The sequence below is a fragment of the Mobula hypostoma genome, chromosome X1, assembly GCF_963921235.1.
Source record: "Mobula hypostoma chromosome X1, sMobHyp1.1, whole genome shotgun sequence".
In the NCBI taxonomy this organism is placed as follows: domain Eukaryota; kingdom Metazoa; phylum Chordata; class Chondrichthyes; order Myliobatiformes; family Myliobatidae; genus Mobula; species Mobula hypostoma.
Genome location: NC_086128.1, coordinates 12,242,962 through 12,263,913, shown reverse-complemented (window position 1 = coordinate 12,263,913; position 20,952 = coordinate 12,242,962). Strand labels below are relative to the sequence as shown.

The 20,952-nt window shown below is 40.6% G+C and overlaps 1 protein-coding gene across 4 annotated transcripts in view; it reads right to left on the bottom strand.

Annotated features, from left to right (window-relative positions):
* The window catches only part of LOC134340328 (cysteine/serine-rich nuclear protein 2-like), a 116,422-nt gene extending 95,737 nt beyond the window's left edge, over positions 1 to 20,685 (bottom strand). For 2 of the 4 annotated variants that reach the window (XM_063037423.1, XM_063037422.1), the window contains exon 1: positions 19,426 to 20,685. The gene's annotated coding sequence lies outside the window, so the exon portion shown is untranslated. Of the gene's footprint in view, positions 1 to 10,954; positions 11,079 to 19,425 lie in introns of those variants that run through there. The other 2 variants (XM_063037424.1, XM_063037421.1) reach the window with 2 other exon arrangements.
* Between the last annotated feature and the right edge of the window lie 267 nt (positions 20,686 to 20,952).

Below are 20,952 nucleotides of genomic sequence, written 5' to 3'. Positions count from 1 at the left end.
GAAATGGTTCAATAAACCAATCAGTCAAATGAGAATTAGTGATGGGCATTAAATGTTGGTCTTGCAGGTAACACTCACATTCCATGAAAAAAAATTATTTTGAGAAGTGAGGTCCCACAAATATTTTCCCCTTCCTAAACAAAGTGACTTGCACTCAGATGTGGCTTCACTAGATCAACATCCTATGTTGTCCAGGTGGATCTTCCATTGGATATGATAGTAGTTGAAAGGTTTTTTCAGGCCCTAAGCTAGCACTGACGAGCTCGGGTGTCTATGGGCTATTTGACAATGAATCATGGTCAAAGGAAATTCAGTTCTGCCAGATATCATTGTTTAAGATCAGGAGCTGGGATCCAGTCTATGTTTTATTCCCTTCTCTGCTTGCAGACACCACTTGTTGTAATCCCTCCAATGCCTAAAATTGAAGGATCAATCATAAGGCTTTATTGGTCTGTGCGTGTCTGATACATGATATTACTGGTAATAAATCTGTTTTATAAGGAAAGGTTGAGTAAAATAGGCTTGTAATCACTGGAGTTCAGAAGAATGAGAGATGATCTCATTGAGACAAACAAAATTCAACAAGGCATTGACAGGATAGATGCTGAGAGGATGGTTCTTCACATTGGAGTAACTAGACCAAAAGACAGTGGTTTCAGGGTAAAAGGGTTAGCCATTTAAGACTGTGGTGGTGAGAAGTTGAGCAGCTTTGAAGGGCTAGATGCTCATGTTGTACTCCTATACAGATCAGCAAACTATCATGTTTGGTTCCCAGTATGTGTAGACCTTAGCCCGAACAGATCCCAATGTGTCCAGCAGACTGCAGCATCAGAAGAGGAACCTAAGCAGGGTCTTTGGCTCCATTACCACCCAGTGACCCTTACTTGGGGTTTATGAGTGCAGAGCAATAGGATTACTTTCATTTCTGACACCCTGCATGATTGTACTAAAGGCAGTGCGAGTAGAAAACTATCTGATTATTGGTCTCAAGAGATGTGGCAACATGAGCCTGGGAATGGATTTCTGGACTAATGTTGGTGACATCTCCCGCAAAAAAATGTTCTGCATTCATTTTTCAGGATCTAGGTATTGTTCAAGGCCAGCATTTACTGTCTGTCTGTCCCTCACAGAGCTTAGGATGTTGGGAGTGAGCCACTTTCTTGAACACAGGTGGCATGTTTCAAAGTCAGGATGGTGTGTGATTTGGACAGGAACCTGCAGATGGTGGCGTTTCCTGTGCCCACTGCCCTCATCCTTCAAGGTGATAGAGGTTTGAGAAGTGTTATTACAGTACACTGGGCTTTTCAAATGCAGTGCTTTTCTTGAGCCAGTGCATTCCAGAACAGTCAGTCTTCCAGGGAAAAGCTGGGATACTCAGTTAGGCCTGTAATTTAAGCTATGAAACAGATCGATCAGAATATAGTGGCAGAGAAACATTTAAAGCAAGAGGGCAGGTTTATTAATCACCTTTTTATATAATTATTTCTCTCAAGAAAATATTTGAACAGCAGGATATTAGATCTCAGCAATAAAGATAAAGAGGTTCCTGAGAAACTGTGCAGATTTGCCAGCAGACTCAAAGCACGTCTAATATCTACAATACAGCACTGGGACACAAGACAGCGACTGATATGCCAGAATCGCCAAAGGCACTTAAATCAAATGATCAACTTGTTCAATCAGGTAGGTGCAGATTTCTGGATGTACATTTAGAATAAAGACAGGATACTGCAAATACTCAGGTCAGGCTGAATCAGTGGAATGAGGAACAGTGTTCCGGGTCAATGACTGTTTATCACAACTGTGAAAAGTATAAGATAAACAAGTTTCAAGGTACAGAGAAATTCTGATGCAAGGTCATTAATCTGAAACATTTGACTATCTCAAGAGCCTGAGATCCAATAATAGTTTTAAAAATATATATATTGTCAAGTTATGGATGTGCATGCACACATTTATCCTGAACCATTAAGGACAAGCACATCTGTTTCCTTGTGCACGCTCCAGCTCTCGCCACAAATGACTTGCCGAGTATTTAAAACATGTTTTGCTCAGGTGAGAAATTGTACCTCAGCAGATTTGAAAGGACACAACATAAAAAGAATCCATTACCAATGTGTTTGTTTTTTTTTTGAAGCTTAAACACTGCACAGGCTTACTGTTGCTCAGTCCATTGCTGGCTGCTAGACCAGTAGACACAAAGACGCAGAAGCATTTTGGGAACCTTTTCCGGCCAATGTTAGCAGTTGCATCTGAGGGATCATGTAGTACCCGTGATCAAGGCAATGGTATGCCATCTACTTTACTTAGAATGAGGTAGGAGCTCAGCATTTAAACTTTAAGGAATTTTAACTGATTAAACCAAGTATTCTTTGTAGACAAAGGTGGGACCATTAGGGTACTTTGAGATATCTGTTGGCAATTGTGAATAAAGTGGATCATATCATTATGATATGTTAATGTGAACTGCATACAAGATTTGGAAAGGAAAATGTGATCACCAGTGCCCATTAATTCAACTCCCACACATTGGATGTACATGCCCCGTGATAAACGTTGCCCCAAACTTTTATGCACCCAAACTCAAATGGGTCATTTCCCTATTTTGATTTCCTCAACGACAGTAGCAGAGTACCTTTGTCTGATATATAATTGCCAGGCAAAGATATTGTAAGGGATAATACTCAGAGGGAAAGCTAGATCCAGCTGTGGCCACTATCATGTGTGATATGGGAAAAGGTTGAAAGAGTGAAATTAGATTATCAGCCAAATCCTGCCCCTTTATCTCTGAATAGAGATAGTTCCCTGATCTGAGCCCATAAAGAACTGACTATATATACAGAGGAGGCTTTGAAAAAGGTGATTAAACAAATGTTTTGTGTCACGGTTTAGATTAGCCGTGATTGCGTAGGATTCAGGAAAGGTTTTAATTTTATTCCTGAACATACTCGTAGTTACACTAACTCCATTAATAAAACCTCTTGTGCTTTGTCAGGGACTCCCATTTATGGTCAACAAATATTGTGGATGGAAGTTTTCGAATTGCCAAGAAGGACCCTGTTAGCCCAATTTTGTTTCCAGCGACTCCTAAATTAGTGACAATGGATGGGTAAGAGTTCCAGATTCTGTTATGCTCCAGATTCCGTTCACTGTCTCGTACTTTTAAGAGCAAGTCTAAAACAAAGATGCTTAGGTGTAGGGTTAGAGTCAGAGGCATAGTGAATCTTGAAGAGGATAGTAATAGCCTTCAAGGAGATATGGAGAAGCTTATGTAATAGATGAATCAGTGGTGGATCAACTTGACAAATGTACTACACTTGTTTCATAGCAGTTAAGTGGGCACAAAGTCCACTGATCTTCCTGAAGCAAATTAACTGACATTGGGGAAATTAAGCATTAATCTTAGCACTGAGTGTCAGCTTGGTACAGAATTGGTAAAGACCAAGGAGATCATTGTGGACTTCAGGCATGCAAGGAGCCACACTCACGTCCCCACCTACTTCAACAGAGCTGTAGTGGAGTGTGTATCAAGCTTCAAATTCCTTGGTGTCCACATTTCTGAGGATCTCACCCGGTCCCTGAACTCCTCCATCCTGATCAAAAAGGTGCAACAGTGCCTTTATTTCCTGCAGAGCATCAAGAAAGCTCACCTCTGTCCCAGGATACTGACAGACTTTTACCGCTGTACCATTGAGAGCATACTCACCAACTGCATCTCAGTGTGGTATGGCAATTGTCCCGTATCGGACCACAAAGCACTCCAGTGTGTGGTGAAAACTGCCCAGCAGATTATCGACACCCAATTGCCTACCATTGAGAACATCTACCATAAACGCTGCCTGGGCAGGACGAAAAGCATCATCAAGGATGCATCTCACCCTAACCATGGACTGTTTACTCTCCTCCCATCTGGTAGGCGCTACAGGAGCCTCCGCCCCCGCACCAGGAAGCACAGGAAGAGCTTCCTTCCTGAGACTGTGACCCCTGTTGAACCTCACATCACAGCGCTAAGCAGTATTGCATTCATATTGTACTGTCTCAGTACTTTTATATTTGTGTGCTGTAGCACTTATTTTTTATTCGCAGTTATTTTGTAAATAACACTACTCTTTGCATTTCTGGTCAGATGCCTACTGCATTTCTTTGGCTTTGTATCTGTACTCCGCACAATGACAATAAAGTTGAATCTAATCTAATTGGATACAGTAGGGCAATTAAACCCACTAAATTGTCATAGTTCAAATCAGAATCAGAATCAGGTTTATTATTACCGGCATGTGACATGAAATTTGTTAACTTAGCAGCAGCAGTTCAATGCAATACATAATCTAGCAGTGAGAAAAAATAATAATAAATAAAATAAAACATAATAATAAATAAACAAGTAAATCAATTACATATATTGAATAGATTTTTAAAATGTGTAAAAACAGAAATACTGTATATTAAAAAGTGAGGTAGTGTTCACGGATTCAATGTCCATTTAGGAATCGGACGGCAGAGGGGAAGAAGCTGTTCCTGAATCGCTGAGTGTGTGCCTTCAGGCTTCTGTACCTCCTACCCAATGGTAACAGTGAGAAAAGGGCATGCCCTGGGTGCTGGAGGTCCTCATAAGACTAGATATTTCAATCCCTTTGATAAGCAGATCTTAACTCGGGTCGTAGCATAGAGATCTTGAGGTGGGGCTTGGTGGGTGGCAGATGCTTCCCAGGGGTCATCATGTGTGCAACCCCGCCCACCCCCGGATGTTAAGTCAATTTAAGCCCACTACATCTCCAGAGGGCTCAACAGTGCGACCTGGCATCCCAGATGCACCCCCTTCACATCTGGCCACCCATGGGTCATTTTAGGGCCCATCTGCCATTTCTCCTCTTCATCCATAACCAGTGGCTGCTTCACTCGGCTACCTCCGAAGGTCCTTTATAGCTTGCCGCTGGCCCTGGCCTCAGACTCCCAATCCCTTCAGCAATCTAGCCATGGAAGTAGCCACAAATTCTCTGCAGTCAACCTCTACTGGGAAAATCTGCACCTTCCATCCACGCTGCCTGGCATCTGTGGCCAGCTCAGCATATCTTACAAGTTTCCACTCGTACGCCTCGCAGACTGCATCTTCCCAGGGCACTGTGAGCTCTGAGATTACCTCAGCTTTCAGACTGCTGGACCACAAGACCAAATCTGGTCTGAGGGTGGTAGTGACTATCTCCGGGGCAAATATTAACCTCTTGGCAAGGTCAACAGCCATGTTCCAGTCACGAGCAGACTCCAGTATGCCTGACACCAACCATGTCACTGAGGGTGGCTCTGTCTGTCCTTGCCAGACAAAGGTGATGGTGGTTCTTCCAGTCATATGGGGCTTAGAGTTGTTATTCAGCCTTTGCTTCTTCACAATGGATACCAAACATCTGAGGACCTGATTGTGGCTCCATGTGCATCTTCCTTGAGTGATGCTTATCTTGCAAGATGAGAGGATGTGCTTGAGGTTTGCTACTCTTCCATGGACTGGACAAGCTGGGTCTTCACTGAGCCACTGGTTCAGATTTTTGGGAGTTAGGAAAACATCATAACCAGCTCTTATAAGGAAGCTAATCTTTCTTCCTTCCTTTTCCCATTAGTCTTTCCAGCTGAATTTTCTTTTCCCAATGTTTTCCCACCTAGTCCACTGTCTCTGTTTTGCCTGAGACACTGCCCTTGCATACCTCATCTGTTCCTCCTGTCGCTGTACCTCCTCCACAACCATAACTCGCCTTTGCTTTTGTGTCATCACCTTTTGCCAAATGGGCCTATTTGAGCCAGTGTGAAGGCCCACTCTTCCAGATTGCACCTGGCCCAGCATGTCTGCAAACCTGAGTGCTGCTTTTGCCTGATTTACTGACTCTGCTGGACACCACTTTCTCCCTGTTAGGGTCCTGGGTGCAGTATCCTGGACAACTCTGTCATGAGATTCAGAGAGAGTCATCTCAAGCCTCACCTTGGCACACTTGAACTCTTCAGTCAGCCCTGTGACGGGCAACTCCAGAGCTCCTTTGCCATACAGGTAGATGTTATTTAGTGATCTTGGTAGGCCCATCCACTTCTCAGTGAAGGAACTTACTGTCCTCTCTCGCTTTTCAACATGAGTGATGGGACTTCATACAGAGTCAGTGGTCACAACACCCAAGGGAGCGATCCAAACTGAGGGCACCAGAGCTTGAGGATACCTGGCAGCAAGGTCTTATCGATGGCTTTAAGCCCCTTGATGATTTCTTCTCTCAGCAGTTTCACTTGATTTGTATCACTGAGGTTTACATCATACCAACACCCCAACGCCCCAAGCTTTTAACTAGCATTTCTGACACGGTAGGAATTACTTTCCCATCCACATGGAACTTATAGTCGACCAGCCTTCCCTTGACTATAGAAATGCTCCCAGACTTATTTGTTTTAATTGTCATTCAGGTCCATTTGATGTTTAAATGGAGCTTCTTAAGCAACCATTTGGTATATGGGATGATAGTTGTCAGGATGGTTAAATCATCCATAAATGCCCAGATTGGCAGTAGGCAGAGTCCTGACCAGTCGTTCTCCTTCTACTACCCATTTAGAAACTCTACTGATTACTTCCATTGCCATAGTAAAGGCCAGTGGAGAGATGGTGCAACATGTCCTTATGCCTGTCTCCACAGGCTGCCAGGCTGTGTTGTACTCTGCGGTTATCAATGAGAACTGGAGATCTCGAAAGCAGGCTTTGACCAGGGTTGTAACACATTCTAGTACATGTCAGACCACAGGAGGTTATGTGAGACCAACCCAAAGGCATTGGCTAGGTGTAAGAACAAGACATGGAGGTCATTTCTTTCCTTTTTAGCAGTTTGTATTTGATGCCAAATTATACGTGTGTGTTCCAAGCAGCCAGAGAAACCCGGTCTCCCTGCCTTCTGCACATGTGTGTTGATGAAGTTGTTTTTCTCCAGATAAATAGACACCCTTTGTACTATGACACTGAAAAATATTTTCCCTTCAACATTTAATAGATTTATTTGCTGAAACTGTCCAATTTCTGAGGAATCTTTTTCTTTAGGAATTAGAATTCCTTCTGCCTACTGCTATTCTCAAGGAATAAGCTTATTCTTCCATACCTCCTTCATCTGTTTCCGTAAGAGGTTCAGGACTCTTGGTGCATTTTTGTAGAGTTTCTACGGAACTCCATTTGGCCCTGGTGCTGAAGCAGCCCTCGCCCGCTTTACTACTTTTATTATCTCACTATATCTGGGGGAACTGAGGTCAAATTGCTGATGTGGAGGGTGGATGGGTGGCATATCTGAAGGTATTAAGATGTGTTCAGCTCTCCAGCTGTTTGAGTATCTCAGCTTCAGATGATCTTCCAACTCCTCCTTTGACAACTTAGCAGTTCCATTCTTCTGCTTTGTGAAAATGCTTTTCATGAACTTGTAGGGGTCCTTTATAGAATCATGTTCCAGTGTGTTCTTTCTTCTTTCTTTGAAGCCTGAGGTTTTCTGCTCTCCTTAGAGTTGACAGTTGTGCCTTTAGTTCTGCCTGCAGGATGCTGATTCCTTCTCTTTCCTCTGTTGTTGATCTTCTCCACTGTTTCTTCAGTTGCTGTCTCTTCTTAATGACACCCTCTATCTCCTTTTGTCTTCTTGATTTGGGCTGTGCTGACAGCTTTGTCTTAATTATTTCCCCCACTCCAAATCTTTCTATTCCGTAGTTGTATATGAGGTTGCCCATCCTCTCAGTTCTCTTCCCAAATCAGCCCTTTAGTTCACTGAGGAGTCTGCATAGATCCTCGTCAACTGTTGCCCACTCTTTCTTGTTGCAGGTTTTCAGCCATTTCACACATGGCTTTTTCACCTGCAACTTCTTTTCTGCTGGCTGGCCTTGTCTTTCCTGTGAGCCGTGGTCTGTAGTGCTGATGTGCTCTTCTGAGACCATGCCTGGGCTACTGATGCTCTGTTGATTTTGGGTTCCATCCTGCCGCTGAACTTCATTTGACTTACTCATCCTTTCCCTCAAGGTATACTGGTTGATGCAAGGTCTCAGTCTTGTCTACTTCAAGCATTTCATCCTGCCCTGGTGTACCTTCAAGCCCCTAGCTGATATTACTTTCTTAAATCTGGAACTATTTCTTGCTCCTTTTTAATTTGCAAATGCTTTAATTTGCTTATGGGATGTGGGGGTCACCTGCAATGTCATCATTTATTGTCCATCCCTATTTTGCCCATGAGCCAAGAAGGCTATTAAGAGTCAACCACATTGGTGGTTCTGAAGTCTCATACAAACCAGAACAGGTAAGGATGACAGATTTCCTCCCCAAAAGCCAGGTGGATTTTTATGACAACCTGTGGTTTTGTGTGACTAACATCAATGAGATTTATTCCTGATGTTTTTTAGTTTAATTAGTTGAATTTAGCTAGAATTTTAACTCTTACAATTTTGCTTAAACATATTTTCATCAATATTTTCTTCACCAGAAAGAATTCTTTTCAGCAAATGGTGATGAATACATAGATAAGTATGGTAGGAGAGGCCATTCACACATTTGCTCTTGGACAAAAATATGGCCTTTACAATTGACACATCTTCAAGCAAATTTAATTTCCTTCAGCAGAGGTAAAGTTCTTGCTGCAATCACAGCTGAGCTTCATCATAAGTGTTATGCTTTTGGTTTTTTTTGGTAATGTCTTCCCTATTTCAATAAAACCTAAATAACATCAACAGACTTCAGTTCCTTATTTCAGTTTTTCACAACCATAACTAGTAATAATTATGATGTTAGAGTGCTATCTTAGTGTCTTTTTGGTCAATTGCAATCCAGCTTTGTTTACACCAATCAATGGGTTCCCCATGCACATGAGGGAGCTTATTATCTGTTCCTGGCATTTCCGGTGATGCTTGAAGTAATAATTCAACCAATTAATGAATTGATCTGTAAACTTGGTCTCCACTCCATCATTTTATGTTGGTTGAATAGACACAAGGTCCTACACTAATCCCATTTTATTCTCTCCAGACTTCCTTCAGACTCTACCGCGCGAGGCAATTTACAATGGTCAATTAATCTATGAAATATATGTTTGGGATGTGGTTGGAAACCACAGCACCCAAAGGAAATCCATCTGTCACGGGGAGAATCGAAAAACCTCAAACAGACAGCACCCGGGATTGAACCTGGGTTGCCAGAGCTGTGAGGCAGCAGCTCCGTTGCCTGTCCATCGTGCCACCCTTTCTCAAATTCAGTAAGATTTGCAGCCATCAGTGATGTCTAATGATATCTGCTTTTCTTAGGACGAAGCTCTCATATTTGACCCCCAGTCTGCAAGGAGTCAAATCATCTCAGCTGGAGCAGTGTAAAGCTCTACAACTATCGAGCATAATACTGCAGAGATAACTCTGGGACCTGATCTTCTTGTAATTTGCTTCTGAGTACACAATTGCCACTTTGGCATGGGAGTATTAAGTGTGAAGATTTTTATTAATATAGTTTGGAACTTGGAGACAATGACTGATCAGAATTTTGGGATTTTAATCAGTCAATATTGTTTCATAGAGTTATACCATATGGAAACAATCCCTTCAACCCACTGAATCTGCCAACCATCAAAAACCCAGTTACTTTAACTGTACACTATTCCCATTTTATTTCAAGTTTAATATCATTCAACCATATTTGAATATAGCCAAACAAAACAGCGTTCCTCCAGGGCCAAAACGCATTACCAACAGCACACAGCACACTGCACATAGCACAAATAACACATATGGGTACAATTTCAGAAAAGCATACAGTTACAGAGAAAAAAAAGTATAGCCCAAGTCCGAGTGCCCAGTTTGTTCTACCACTGTGCAAGCACCAGAGGGCAGCACTGACACGAGGGCCAGGCCCCAAGCTATAATGGATTCCAGCATGCCAGAGGCCTCTCCTACACTGCCTCGGTGTCTCCTCCCCTGGGTGACTGCAACATGTGACCCCAAGGCCAAGGCCTAGGCCTAGTCCTCGCCATAACTGAAGCAACGCAACTCCCCTGCCATTGGTCTTACCAATGAATCTGTAAACCAGACTTGCAGTTACTAATGTCCAACAGGATCTTGCGATCACAATAAAAACGTCCAAGGCAATCACTTGCACCTTTTTTTTCCCGACTGTGCACCATCCAATGCACTGTTGGATAACAAGTCCAACAACTTGTTACACAACAAGTCCAGGTGACAACAACAGTGGTACATATTAAGTCCAGCTCCATCGCTACCAAGCAACTCACTGATGGGATAGTTCTGCAGTACTTGATGTTCTTAGTATCCAGTAGTGACTTGCGATTGCAAAAAAGACAGACAAGATGAACAACTACACCTTTGACTGGACCCCGTGGCCGCTGTGTCCAAGTACACCGCCATTTTCCAGAATTATTTTATAGGATCAAATTTTGACTCTACAAAGTAATTTAACTCTGGAACAATCTGGCCACCTAATGATGCTTACTGTGGTAGATTGATTTGGTATATTTATCTTGGTTGCAGTTAACATTAACAGAGGCCAAAAATCATGGGAATGATTTTGAGCCTGGAGTTGCTGTTAAGTCTTATTTAGTTGCCAATTGAGTATCTTTTAGTCACTTCGAAAGTTTTTTTCACTTTAAGACTTTTTTTCCATATGAATCTTTACTGAATGTTACCAATGAAGAGTGTTTCCTTGGTTAGGGGTCTCTGCCATTCAATGTGATACTAGTGTTGACCAGAAATATTTAAAGTAATAAATTAGAGGAAAAATATTTTCACCAAGATACTGGTGAGATTCTGGAACTCACTGTTTGAAAGTGAGATAGAACCCTCTCATCATATTTATAATGCACCTGGATGAACACTTGCTAATGTACTGTACTGTTGCTGCAAAAAGATAATTTTCATGGCATTTATACCCAGGGTATGTATGCCCATGACAATGATAAACTTGAACACTTACTGTGCTGTAACTTAGAATGAGTTCTGAGTAATGGGATGAAGCGGCCGGCGTTGATATCAAAGGTCGAATGTTCTCCCCGTATGACCCTGAATCTCGACCATTCCATAATGTTGCAAGAAAGCATGGTAATACGACTACAGCCCAGCGGACGGCGTATCTCCGCTGAACACTAAAATATCCCAATCCTCTAGGGGGTACTGTTGTCAGAGTTTGACGTCAGGGACCGAACGATCGCAAGCCAACTGCGACTGCAACACTCTTTTCAAACTCGGAGGACCAGTGGGAGTACTCATTAAAACGGACTTCAACCTTATCCCAATTCATACGTTAAACTCAAGCGCCCTCTACAGTCTGGAGGACTCGCAAGGATGACGGATCCTTGACTCGGACGCGCTGAGGTCATTTGCTGGTGCGTGGCTTCAAAACTCGAGGCAGCGCCGTCAGTCTGGGAAATTAGAATAGGGCAGAGGCGGCAGGTGTGTTGGTCGAGCTGCGCGTGAGAGAGTGATCGTTTGCCGGAAAAGTTCATTTTCGCTTGACATTTGGAAAATAATCAGAGGAAGAATATCCGAACAGGTAAAGAGAAAATAAATATGACCAAAAAGTGTGTGATGTTGGGGAAATGTAGATGTCAAAACTTGGCCGGACCGAGACAGTAAAAAAGGTCAAGGCGTTCTCTGGGCTTGTGGTTAAAATTATACTTGCTGTGTGTTTCTCGGGATCTTTACTGATGAATGACTTTTTAAAAATCTGAAATTGCGTTTTGGTTTTTCTAATTTTAATTAACTGAAGTTACCTCACTTTTTTCTCAGTGCTGTATTTGCATGTACTAATCCACTTACTGAGGTACCACCACATTTGGTTATTCAGTCCTTTTAATTTTAATGATTACTTCCAGAGTAGGAGTCTATGTTTCTCTCGGAATTCTACCTTAGTAACTCGAAGGACTTAATGGATAATTTCCAAATTAAAAATGAAAGTTTACTTAAGGGTTTACTGATGTTCATTTTCTTGATATACTGTATTTTGTGCAACAATTATACTTTAAAACTGATGTTCTGTGGCTCTATCTAATCGTTGATTACTTGTAATGGATACATTCTTATTTCTATATAATTTTTTGATACAGAGCTGGTAATGACTACAGTATTGAGATACTGTCTAACGTGTGTGTACATGTAGTACTGAATTGTGGAGCTTGGTTGAAATGTGTTTGAAGAAATTATTTGAATGTAAAGTAAAGCATCCAGCTAAAATCTAATGTCCTTAATTAGGAAGTTGCTGGCTTTTGCCTTTATGCTTGTATTGACATTATGTACACTGAGTTAAATAAGAACTTCAAATGTGCCTTAAAATTTAATAGTTTTCCTCCATGGAAGACCTGCAGTATATATGTATTGTCTCTACTTGGTAACTGGAAGCGTATTTAGCTGAGCATAGCGCCACTGTTCACCTGATCTCTTGATAATGATCAAGAACTTCTGTACATGTAATTGAGTTTATATTTTGTGTGTCTTTCTGTGGGACTGTTCAGTGTGAACATTTTGGAATGAAATTTTTGCTACAATGAATGATTCTGGAAGAACCAATGGAAAAGAGTTGTAGCATTTGCTAAGTAATTTGAATCAATTAATTTTAGGAGCATGTTTTTTTAGATAGATTGCCATGTTGTATTGAGGAAATAATTTTCTTTATTGATACCTTTGATTGGTCAGTGGATGAAAGAGGTAAAAAGAATGCTGATTAATAATGCTTTTAAAAGAAGAGCAAGTTAGTATTCCCTTCTGAGGAAATGGTTTGAAAGTCACTTCAGTCATATGGTGTAATGGAGGGACAGCAGGTTAGTTGCTCTAAATTGGGTATGAAAACATCTTTACAAGTTCTAACTCCAAACTGGTAGTTCCCATTGGCATTTTGTTTAAAAATAATGCATTGTCCTTTTGATTTAACACTGATGAAGGGAAAATCTGATAGACCTGGATTAAAATATTTACTTTTGGCTGAAAATCCCTTCCACCATTTCCTGGTGAGTCAGTCTTATGAATTGTGTACTTAAGGATGTATTGTACCAGATGTTTGAGTGCAATGCCAAGTTGTGATTATTTTTTTAAAGTGTAGGCTAATCCATTGGTTTCTATTTAAATGACCTCAGCAAAAAGATTCAAGCTTTGCTCCTGTTGATTCTTTAAGAGCTTGACTGTGGGGTGTTGTATAGATAGGAATTTCCATTTGTTTCACCTTTAAACACAGGCACCTATCTATTCTGATTGGGTGAGGGGGTGTAAGGAAATGCCCCATAATCTCTGGTTAATTACCAACACATCCTTGGCAGAATATTTTCCCCTCTTCCAGTACCTCTACGTAGATTAGTCTGACTTGCTTTTGTGGTGGTGCAAGCGTACAACCACTTTGGCTTACACAACAATGATTTGCACTAAAAGCATCCTGGACATTAGCAATTTAAATGAAAGTTGGCTACTCCTTTGGATTAGACAAGAGAATGAGTACTGTGCCAGGCATCAGCCAATGTTTCATCCACCGTGAAGTTGTCAGTTGAGAGGAGAATTGGATTTCACTACAATTTTTCTGTCTCTCCTCATCAAAGAGCCAGCAGACACTTCATTGTCTAGACAATGTGATGAGAAATGAATCACCATCTATTGGGAGAAGAGGATGGTAGTTATGATTACATATAAAAGAACATAATGGTCTACGTAGTGGTTAGTGTGACAGCGCAGCAAATTATGCTCCAAAATAGTTACGTTACTCCACATTTAAGGTTTGATTTGTTGATCTGCCAAAGATTGTTTCATAGTATTGAAAAGTTGCTTTTCTTTATTATTCAACAGCTGCTGTTCTCATTTTCCAGTTGTGCAACAAACCTGTAAAAGTCAGCTTGCCTTTTTTGAGAAAAAAATTAATCCAAATGACTGTCACCTTCAACCTGTCATGCAACTGTGCATTTCTCCACTTTTCCTCTCTGACTTGGCAATTATTTGGAAAGTGAGAGGAACAATTTTCTTTGATTGTCCATGATAGACAGTGAAACATGTGAAGTGTTTCCTGGCACAGAGACTGTAATGAGATGTAATTTAGAAACCAGATTAGGATGGGTGGAAACCACAGAAATAAAATCACTGGGTTCTCACCACCTTGTATTTCCAGAATGTTTCATTGCATTAACTCACCTACAATTATCCCCCTTATTTAATTTCAGTTCCTTTGAAATTATTCCAGCTCAATCTTGCAATCATCAATGGAGCACTGGCCCCTTCTCTGGTGTTGACCTGCTTGCTTTTTGATAGTTGTGGTTTCATGCTTCTTAGACTAGAGCACACTAACCAGACTGGCGATTTTTCATTTAACCACCAAGAGCCTGCTGTGTTGCTGCAAAAGTTTTTTTAAATAAAGCATTTAAACTTAAGGCCCCCATGGCTGCCAACTTGATCAAGATCTCATTGCAGGACTGGAAGAATTACAGAGCTGTTCTTCTGCCAGTGTCCTGGACATTTGGTTACCTGTTACGATAAACACTGGCTTTTAAAATAAAATCTTGCTGTGTTTACTTGCAGAGTGATTGTGGAATACTTTGGAACATCCTGAAAGTGTGCAAGGTGCTACATAATTTTGTCAAGATAGTAATGCTGGGTCAATATAGTTTTTCTGAGGCGGGTAGGATAAATGCCTCGTGCCAGGTGTTCATAACTCCATATATCCAGCAAAATAATGCCACAGGAGATTAGTTCCCAACTTCTAACTTCATCCCTTCTCACTCACCCACCCATCTCTTAACCCCCTCCCCCTCACCTGGTTTCACCTATCACCTGCCAGCTTGTACTCCTTCCTCCCCCCCCCCACCTTCTTATTCTGGCTTCTTCCCCCTTCCTTTTCAGTCCGTACCCCTCAACTATCAGGCTCTCTAATCAAAAGGGATAACTTCACTCACCCCATCGCTGTTCTCACAACCTATAGACTCACTTTCAAGGGCTCTTCATCTCATGTTCTTGATATTTATTGTTCATTTATTATTATTATTATTTATTTTTTCTTTTGAATTTGCACAGTTTGTTGTATTTTGCACACTGGTTGTCCACCCTGTTGGTGTGGTCTTTCGTTGATTCTATTACGGTAATTGGATTTGTGATTATGCCCGCAAGAAAACGAACCTCAGGGTTGTATATGGTGACATATATATATACTTTGATAATAAATTTACTTTGAAGGGTCTCAGCCTGAAACATCAACTGTTTATTCTTTACTATAGATGCCTGACCTGCTGAGTTCCTCTAACACTTTGTTGTGTTGCTCTGGATTTCCAGCACCTGCAGAATCTCTTGTGTTCATGACACATACACCTATAGTTTTCCTCTACCCACCCACTACTCTGCTACTTTGATTAATCTTTTGAATTATGCAAGCTGACTTGGCTTAAGGATATTTCCATAAGAAATAGGAGCAGAATTAGGCCATTTGGCCCATCGAGTTTGCTCCGCCATTTCATCATGGCTGATCCAATTTTCCTCTCAGTCCCAATCTCCTGCCTTCTCCCTATATCCCTTCATGCCCTGACCTCACTCCTGCTTAGAAAGTGTGATGTTTTAGAGTTCCTCATCTGGAGCATTTAGTCCTCATCATCCTCTGTCTCACCTGCTGGTGACTTATATTGAGAGACTGCCCAGTATGAAACTGTGTATCATTCTTGCATGCCTCAGTGCTTGTCCCAACTTCAGGCTGTAGTTGGCTGTATTTGGAAAGTACCTGAGTGTCTGGTAATGTAGAAACTACAGTGAATCAAACTTAAGAAAAACCAAGATATAGCTTTGTTTTTTTTTAATTGTCACTATTTTCCACTTCTTTGATGGGAGCTTGTATTTTGCTGTCGTTTACAAAAATGAATGAGCTGCCCAACCTTGTAGGTTGTGGGGCTGAAATCATGGCCAGCTCCTTGAGTCCTCTTGAGGCACAAGAATTAGAATTAGATTTAATATCACTGGTATCTGTCATGAAATTTGTTAACAGCAGGACACTGAAATACAGTATGTATAAATATAGAGGAAAAAATGAATTACAGTAAGTATATACAGTATATCTATTAAATAGTTTAAGTAGTGCAAAAGCAGAAATAAAAAAAAGTGGTCAGGTAGTGTTCAAGGGTTCAATGTCCATTTAGAAATCTGATGACAGAGGGGAAGAAGCTGTTCCTGAATCGCTGAGTGTGTGCCTTCAGGCTTCTGTACCTCCTCCTTGATGGTAACAGTGAGAAGAGGGCATGTCCTGGGTAGTGGGGATCGTTAATGATGAATGCCACCTTCCTAAGGCACCACTCCTTGAAGATGTCTTGGATAATATGGAGACTGGAACCTGTGATAGAGCTGACTAATGTTACAAGTGTCTGCAACTTACTTCAATCTTGTGCAGTACCCACCTCCACCACCCCCTCCCCATACCAGACTGTGATGTAGCCAATCACAATGCTCTCCATAGTACATTTGTAGATACGTTTTCAAGTGTTTTAATTGATAAACCGAATCTTCTCAAACTCCTGATTTAATGTAGCTGCTGTCTTGCCTTCTTTAAAGCTGCATCAATATGTTGCATCTAGGTTAGATCCTCAGAGGTCTTGACACCCAAAAATTTGAAATTGCTCTCTCTCTGCAATTCTGATCCCTCTATATGGCTTGGTTCATGTTCCCTTGTCTTACCCTTCCTGAAGTCCACAATCAGCTCTTTCATCTTATTGACATTGATTGCAAGGTTGTTGCTGTGACACCACTCAACTTGCTGGTATACCTCGCTCCTGTATGTCTTTTCATCACTATCTGAAATTCTGCCAACAATGGTCCTTCATGAAGAACCTTGTTACAGCATTACTGCAGTCGGTAAAATAAAATATCATCAGAAACACCAGCTCTTAAAACTATGTGAGAGGTTCAAGAGTTCCTGAGATTCTAACTGTTTGGTTATCAGTTCCTGAGTGCCCTGTATTCATTCAAGTTTCAACTTCTAAATACCAGTAATGACTTGTTGGGTGGGACCCAGAATAGCTGCAACCCTGCTCTTGTGAGTTATTTATTTGACTTTAATTTAAAGGTGATAGGATTTTATGAAATGCAAAATATGGGTGTAGTACTAATACAGATTTGAAAGATTTAGTATTGTGTAATGTTTTGCTTCCTCACTTGCTCATTCCTATCTTGGTTAGATTACCTCGGTGATTCACTTTTGGGAAGTATTTGGGAAGAATTAGCTGGCTTTCGATTGCTGAATAATTAGGTTTGTTCCTCTAACTGCAGGTGAATGAATTAATTTTTGTAGTTGTAAATATTGATGTGTCAATGGAACAGCTTACTTGGGATATATTTTTATCTTGAGGTTGATAGATATCTAAAGTGCAGATCAATGTTCACAATCTCGGTGAAGGTATTTGTGTTTTAAAGGGAGCCATTCGATTGTTTTTTTCCACTTTGGGGCATTGAATAAATCCTCCAAATTCAATGGTTTAGTTCAGTTCTTGCCTCATGCCATTGTGCCTGTGCTGGCATTTTGAAGGAGCACTCTAAACAGTCAGTCCCACTCTCAACACTTTGCTAACCTCGTGTGTATGTCTGCTATCCTTTAAGATAAGGACACAAAGTCTGTCAAACCTCCCCCAATATAGTCATGGCTAATCTTTTCTGGCTTTGGCTCCTCTTCTATGCTAGTTTCAAATAGCCTTCAATTCTTCAGTCTTTCAAAAGTGTACCGACCTCTCTCTTAAATACGTAAGACAGTTTATTACAATGATAGCTTACAGAAATTTTGTTACTTTAGTTGGCTAACAGTATTGGCAATGTGTTTGTTCATTGACACTGAACAAACAGTCAAGTCAGAATAAACAATTGGTTTATAATTGATAAAAGCAGTTATTTTTCCAAAATATGAAAGAAATATAGATATATGTGCTTAAAATTGATTTTGATCACAAGAAACAGGTTGATTGATAAAATGATTTCCATTTCACTACTCTGGCCATAGTAGCATCATAATATCTAGCCTTTGTTTTGAAAAGAGCAAATCTTTTCTCCCTATCTTCCATGGCTCTTTTGCCATCTTGGCCTCTGGTTACTAACCATGCTCCTGTTCAAACAATTTTTCTCTACTTCCTTCATCAAGGTTCCCTTGCTGTTCGTGTGGGGAGAAATATGACAGCAGCTTATAAATACATGTGTTGATACTGTGTAAGGATTAGTTGTCCCTTTGCCACCTTCCAACTAGAACTTTTGCTGTCAATGTTTACAACGTTCCAGGTAACAACTGCAAAGAGTTTTTAAAAATCTAACATTTCTAGAAACTTGATACTGGAAAAACCTAGCAGATCATATTTTCTAATGTTCCTTTTAGTCCACATTTTGTCAGTCCACTCATTTCAGTTAGCCTTGAATTTCTTGTAAAGTTTCTCCAGAAGGTTGAATCTGTCATGTAACAAGATGCTCCCAACTCAAATGCTCCCCAAAACATGTGAATAATTTGGATGGCATTGCATATCAAGACAAGACTTGTTGTACATGAAATATTCAGTGATGAGACACAAGTATGATGAAATAATTAAATTGAGCATACTGGAAAGTTTAGGGCATGTGTTGTAATAGACAGAAAATTCTGGAGGAACTCAGCAGGTCAGGCAACACTTGTGAAGGAAAATGAACAGTTGATGTTTTAGGCTGAGACCCTTCATCTTCATCCATAGATGCCTGAACTGCTGATTTCCTCCAGCTGTCTCTCTCTCCAGATTTCCAGTATCTGCAGAATCTCTTGACATTTATTTATTGTTCAATTTAGTCACATCTCCAGTTAAGGAGTATTCTGATCGATTGTTTTGGTTCAAGAAGTCGATTGTAAATGCTCAGTTCAAAAGCTGCCTCTGGTGTAAGTGAATATTATCATCAACACTAATCAAAGGTAGTGTTTGGCATGGCCAGAGGTGTAATGTTGTTTGGACTTTAAAGTACATTTGATAAAATCTAACAGTGATGGAATAATCAATGCAGTACGCCACTTAGTCATTATTCTAGAGCAGCCTTTCTCAACCTTTTTGCCCTGCAGGAACCCTTGAAATAATTTTCAGGCCTCAGGGAACCCCTGCATAAAGATTATTATATCCAAAGCTCACGGTATGTTAGGCTGATCAGTAAGTTGTAGATATAATAATCCAAAAATAATTGTCAATGCTCTTTTGAGTCGAGAATGAATTTTTAGCTAACCTTTCTTGGGGGGGAAACAGATAGTTAAGCTTAGCTTAGCTTACCTTACTTTTCTTGAAATTGCTCTTTATTTTTTGTTCATACATTTTAAAAACTCATAAGGCAAACATGATAAATTTCTCAATCCTGGGTCGAACTGAGATAAGCACACACGGATTTCACCTTCAACTCAAATGAGACTATTTCTATCCTTGCTCTTGATGATTGTTAAACAAGAAAAAGCTTGCTTACACATGTAAGAAGTTGAAAACTGCAGCAAAATGTTCATTGCTTTCCTATGACTGGTAGGATACTCTTCCTTCACAGAAATCCAGAACTTGTCCAGGGACAGTTCAGTAAATCTCATCTTGAATGCACAATCAGACTTCAGTACACGAAGTTCTTCCACTTCTCTCTAAGTCAGGATATCAGTCTGAGCGGAAGACTCTGAGAAAGGGTCCCTTATCCAGTTATACACTTGTGTTGAAAGAGAGGAAAAATACTGCTCAATTTTGTTCTGCAGTTCTTCCAGGTGGTTTTCGATAACACTCGAGACTTTCTGATATCTTTCCTCACGCCCAAGCAGTGGTGGAAACATTTCAAGATTTCCTTTTGCAATATGATTTTGCCAAAGAGTCAGTTTCCTTTTAAATCCAAGAATCTTGTCATTGAAGTCAAAACATTTTCTCCAGGGCCTTGCAGGGACCTGTTCAACTGGTTCATGTGATGAAAAATGGCTGTTAAGTAGGCTAATTTCTGCAGACATTCTTCATCTTCAGAGCACTCGGTAAAATCTGGCATACTTTTTTTTTAAGTACTCCTGCAATTCACCTTTAAGTTCAGACACCCTGTTGAGAACTCTTCCATCGGATTTCTGTACGTAGCGGGAGAATAGCCTCCTCTCTGTCATGTCAAAAACTGAGAATGAACTCAACAAATAAATACAGTCCTACTGCGCACTGCCATACTAGGCTGAGCGACCTCGATCTAAAGATTGTTAACACAGCTGCTCAGTCACTGCCCACCACTGTGAATGCTTGCACGCAAGTTGCGCAAAGTTTGAAGAACAATGTTTATTTTTATTTTATCACAATCTTTCGCAGAGCCCCTAGTGACCTCTCACAGAACCCCGGTTGAGAAACTCTGTTCTAGAGACTTGGTAAATATCCTAAGCTACCAGAAAATACAGACCTAAATGTTGTCCATGCAGTGTTGAAACTGATATTTCTTTCCTCACCTACTCCTACCCCCACGGAGAGAGATAGAGACAAACACACTTGTTTGAAGTTATAGATGAAATTGAAATCCCCTTCCCTTCGTCATAATATAGTCTAAAGAGGAACAAGTGTGATTTTTGAAAGTGTGAGTTGTATTTAAGGTTACAATTTCCTCAGGTCAGAGCCAGTATAAGCATCATGGCCATTTGTAGTGAGAGATAGATAGTTTCTTTAAACAAAACTCCAATTGTTGTGTGAATGTTTCAATTTCGATAATGGTTTTAAGTTTATACAGTTCCATTTAAATAATGGGTGCATTATTGCTGAAGTGCAGGTAACACTCAAGTTCCCTGTATTATAATGGATGAAATGTTGCATGGAGTCATAGTCAAAAATGGGCCCTTCATGCCAGCTACTGTATTTATCTGTATTAGTTGTGTTTATCTACATATTGGATCATGTACTTCAAATGCATGAAATATTTTACACATAATTAGCAAATAGCTCTCGTTCTGAGGGGAAGATTCAAAACCCGAATTGCAAATTGATGCCCATCTTCCCC